This window comes from Daucus carota, chromosome 2 (genome assembly GCF_001625215.2).
Source record: "Daucus carota subsp. sativus chromosome 2, DH1 v3.0, whole genome shotgun sequence".
NCBI lineage: Eukaryota > Viridiplantae > Streptophyta > Magnoliopsida > Apiales > Apiaceae > Daucus > Daucus carota.
Window position 1 is genome coordinate 35724865 of NC_030382.2, and position 5783 is coordinate 35730647.

A 5783-nucleotide genomic window follows, 5' to 3' on the forward strand; every position below is an offset into this window, starting at 1 on the left:
TCTACCATGCAGTAGTTTCGATAACATAGGGCTAGCAGACCCAATGTTGAACATAATGAATGTGGCACATTGAGGCACTTTCAATTTGTAAATGTTACTCGTTCTAAACGAATGTTTAAACATAATGAATGTGGCTTTGGAAAGATAAGCATGCTTAGGTGCTATTTAAATCATTTAAGAGAAAGCCCAGACTTCTTATAATTTCGCTTTATCATTTCGTTCCTACTGGTCCTGGGATTAGACTAAATTACGCTACAACTAGTTGTGATTTCCAACACAACAAAAATTAATATCACTCTAGTAAACAAAATCTACAATCCTCTGAAGGGAAGATTTACTTGTCAATCAGATAGTACGGGCAAAAAATGAACAGAAATGGCAATGGAACTCGCCAACTCACCTGAAATTACCCTAGTCCGCGGCAAATCGCCCTTCTGTAGTGCTCACAAAATTTTTAAAATAAAAAAGAGACTTGGGTTGACATAGGAAAAGATATATGCTGAGGTGGACAGTCCGGATAAGGTGATGGTTTGGTGAGACTTGCACCATATGAAGACACATGTTAGTATAGATATACCCCTGCTACGGATCATTTGAGGTGGGCCGGATCGAGATCACTACCCTCATGGCCGGATTAATATATATTTTCAAAAATACTATGATCAATATATATATACTAACTTAATCGCGGATTCACTTTTATATATATTGAAAGAGTTCATGTATATGAGCAAGTTGTGACGAACACAAAATTGGTAACTTTGCAATTTAATATTGTCATTTCCACGAGGTCATTGGGTCAAATCTAATAATTCTTTGTCCATTTTTTACAAGATTAATAATGCCCGGATATAATTAGTGTGTAACACTAAATACAATTGTCACTACTTGCTCACATACATGAACTATTCAATTAAAATATAAGTAAATCCGCGATTAAGTTAATATATGGATCATAGCATTTCTGAAAATACATATTAGTTCCTGACGATTATCCGGTCATTGGTCATGTAATAAGCCTTTGGGGTAGTGATCGCGATCTGGCCCACCTCAAATGATCTGTGGTGGGGTTTAATTTATACTAACATGTGTCGTTATATGGTACAATCTCAGCAACCCATTACCATATCCTGACCGTCCATCTCATCACATATCAATCCTATGTCGAACCAGGTCTATTTTAAATTTAAGAAATTTTGAGAGCACTGCTTGACGGCGATTTGCGGCGAACTAGGGTAAATTTCAGGTGAGTTGGCGAGTACCATTGTCGTTTCTGTTCAGTTTTTGCCCGTATAATTTGATCAACAAGTAAATCTTCCCTTCAGAGGATTGTAGATTTTGTTTATTAGAGTGATGTTAATTTTTGTTTTGCTGGACATCACAACTAGATGTTAGCTTAATTTAGTCCAATCCTTGGACCGGTCAGAAGGAATTGATAAAGCAAAACTGTATGAAGCCTTGGCTTTCTCTTGAATAATTTAATAAATAAAAATCCAATACTCCAATTTTATTCATGTAATAAGTATTGATTAAGTTTCTAAACCTGCCAGACAGTGTGGTAATATTAATTTTCTGTTCACTTTTACTTGATTGTTTCCTTTAATTTACCGTTAAATGTGTTAAAATCTAATACATATCAATATTATTTTCTTTTTATGATATCTTGACTTGATGAGATCAGTTAAGGAAATAGCGGTGTATGATCTGACACTTGTAAATATTAAGGCAATCATTGTATGGTTCTCACATATTTACCGAATGTTTTTGAAGAACGTAATTTGCTGCAGGAACAAATTAGTGTGACATGCTGTGTAGGATTAAAATAAATTTGGTTAACTCCTCTTCTTCTTCTATGTGTCTTCTTCTGTTACTTTGCGGGTATGTAAACCCGAATTTACTTGATGGTAGTGTGACATAGAACATAATCCTTAATACACTAGTCGTGCTTCACATTTCATTGTATCGCTTGTCTACTAAGAATTATAATGTCTGTGAATGCAATTGTTTTTATGAATGAAACATGCCAAGCTTTCGAGTATGCAATGTAAATAATTGTTTTGGGCTTATTAATAGCTGCCCAAGTCAAGCTAATGTTCTTCCAACTAGCATAACCGATTATATGCTTCGTGACCTGTTATTTATTAAAGAAGTCCGTTGGTCCAAAGACTTTACAGTGTTGATAGTTGCTTTAGTTATATTAGTCACTGTGATACTCTGTAGACAGTAACAAACATAACACCTGAGGAACTAGACAGCATTTGGAGCATGTCCACCCTTTTGTGGTGAATATATATATAAAGAACCAATAGAACACCACGTACTTAAATTGTAAATCGATTTTGGTAGGTAACGTAACTTAGACATTCTGATGTGTCTATTAAAGCAACCTGAAAGAGGTCTAAGTACTTTGAAGTACCACTTTTTTGACATTTTTGATTTCTGTGTGACCCTTTAATCAGAATTATTGGATGTCGTATGCTTAGAATTTTGGATGCTAATGAAAAAGAAAATGAAGACTGAAAAAAAAATGGTTTCATGCTGTCAAAAGATGTCACTACAAGAAAAACTGGGTATTTTTGACCGATTATTTTTGACCGGCTTATTTTTGACCGCTACCAGTCAAATTTAAGGTCAACTTCATATGATATCAAGTCAAGGTTAAAATTGACCGACTATTTTTGACCGCTTTCATATTTGACCAAAACCGGTCAAATTTAGCACCGGTCAAATTTATCCGGTCAAATTTAGTATGCGGGTCCCCAAAAAAATAGGAGGGAAAATTCCCTCCCAAAAAAATTAGGGCTGACGTCATTAATTTTGACCGCCTTCGGACAAAAATGAAGTCGGTCAAATTTAACTTTGGGCGGCAAAATTTCCCGCTTGAAGTGGTGGAAATTTTTTGAATAATAATTGACTAGTTTCGATCAAATTTATAAATTTGACCGCTGGCGGTCAAATTTATCCTTCCCAGATCTAATTACTTTCATTACATGTTAAAATTTAATTAGTTTAAATTTTAAATATTTGTAAATTTTTAAATATGAATAAATATATATTTATTTTAGGCGTGTGAAATAATTTAAAAAATTTAAAATTTAATTTGCATGACTTTGTAAGAAATATTTAATAAGAAGTACTACTCCTTAAAATGCGATTCATTCCTAATTAATATAATAATTTTTTGAAATAATTTAATCAACGATCCAACCGTACGGATATTAACATATGTTTATTTTATTCATGTGAAAAAATAATTAAAAGATTTGAAATTTGACTTGCATGACCTTAGAAAAAAAATCCAGTAAGAAGTCATACTCCTTAAAATGAGATTGATTCCGGATTAACAAAATAAATTATTAAAATGATTCTTTGAACGATCCAACCGTACGGATATTGAGATATATTGATTTCAGTCATGTGAAAAAATAATTAAAAGATTTGAAATTTGAATTGGATGACTTTATAGGAAAAATCCAGGATGAAGTAATACCCCTTAAAATGAGATTTATTCCTGATTAATAAAAGAAAAATTATATGATTCTTTCAACTATCCAACCATAGGGATGTTAAGATACATTTATTTTTGTCATTTAAAAAAATAATTAAAATATTTGAAATTTAACTTGCATGACTTTATAAGAAAATCTTGTAAGAAGTGCTACTTCTTGAAATAAGATTCATTCCCGTTTAACAAAATTAATTATTAAAATGATTTTTTCAACGATCCAACCGTACGAATGTTCAAATATATTAATTATAGTCATGTGAAAAAATAATTAAAAGATTTGAAATTTGACTTGCATGACTTTATAAGAAAAATCCAGTAAGAAGTACTATTCCTTATAATGAGATTCGTTCCTGATTAACGAAATAAATTATTAAAATTACTTTTTCAATGATCCAACTATACGGATGTTATGATATATTAATTTTAGTCATGTGAAAAACAATTTAAAAGATTTGAATTTGACTTGCATGACTTTGTAGAAAAAATATATTAAGAGAAGTAGTAATCCTAATATAACATTCATTCCCGATTAACAAAATAAATTATTAAAATTATTTTTTGAACGATCCAACCGTACGGATGTTCAAATATATTGATTTTAATCACGTGAAAAAATAATTAAAAGATTTGAAATTTGACTTGCATGACTTTATAAGAAAAATATATTAAGAAGTACTACTCCTTAAAATGAGATTCATTTCTGATTAACAAAATAAATTTTTTAAATGATATTTTCAACAGTCCAAACATATAGATGTTAAGATAATACTATTTGAATTTAGCACCTTTTTTTTAGTAATTTAATTAAATGATTATATATTTATTTTGCTTTTTTTGAAATTAATCTATTAAATTTTTTTGACCGAAATCGGTCAAATTTACATTTTCGACCAGCGATGGTCAAATTTGCATTCAAATAATTCGAATTATTTTGTGAGGGAAATTTGCCGCCCAAAGTTAAATTTGACCGCCAGCGGTCAATTTTAACTAAATTTGACCGCCAGCGGTCAAATTTATTGCCATGTCAGCAATCCGCGTGAAACACATCTAATGGTCCTTATTTAATATACCAACACAACAATCCAACGGTCTAAAATCATCACAACATATCTTTATCCTATATATACATACAAACACACATTATAACCTAAATACACTCTCCATTCTCCAAATCTCTCTCTCTCCCCCTCCCCATCTTCATCTCCATGACTCCATCTCCCCCTCCCCATCTCCATGACTCCATGACTCCATCTTCCCCTCTTCCCCTCTTTTACATACACATTCATAACCATATATATTTTTACATACACAATCTCTATCTACAATAACATGATTTGTACAAGAATATCACCAAGAAAATTAACTCGTGGAATGGTAATTTGGGAGGAATTCCGGCAACTCAAGCAACTCCGGCGTCCGAGAAACAACTCCGTCGATCAAAAATCTCAAGTCACAATTTCCGTCCAAATTGATAAGGAACAAAGTGGAACTACAAAATCCAATTAGGAACTTATATTAAATTTGTAAATTTTTTTTTTAAATAGAAAAATTCTTAATGTACATGAATTTCATTTTGATTTTTTTTTGTTAATAAGGTATATAATTTTGAGAATTATGTGATATATATGTTGATTAGTAAGATAATATTATGTGAATTTACTAAATAAAGTATTAAAATTCGCACACAAGAATATACCACAAAGTAGCAAAATACATTCTGTCCAGGTTTAAATTTGACCAGATATGGTCAAATTTAAAATTTGACCGCATTCGGTCAAATTTATAATTTTAAATTTAAAATTTTAAATTTCAAATTTTCAAGCGGGAAATTGAAAAAAATTCAAATTTCAAAATTTTCAAAATTTCGGTCAAATTTAAGCGGTCAAATTTAGTCGGTCAAAAATATTCGGTCAAATTTAGCTAATTTTGACCGATTTTGCTAAATTCGACGACGTTATGACTGACCAACATGAATCGGTCAAATTTAGCTAAATTTGACCGCGGGCGGTCAAATTTAACTAAATTTGACCGATTTTTTCGGTCAAATTTACCCGTTTTTCTTGTAGTGTGTGGATAGTAAAAATCTTTTCTGTGGATATCCCTTTTTTTTTTGTACTTATCCATCTAAGTTGAATTACTTCTACAAACTTGTAACAGTAGTATTATATGTCTGAAAGAAGCACAAAGAAAGATATTTCCAGTCTAACTATTATGTATCTGTGGTTAGGAAGGACAAGAGCTTGAGTGAATCAACCCATTTTTTCAACGAAGGCAG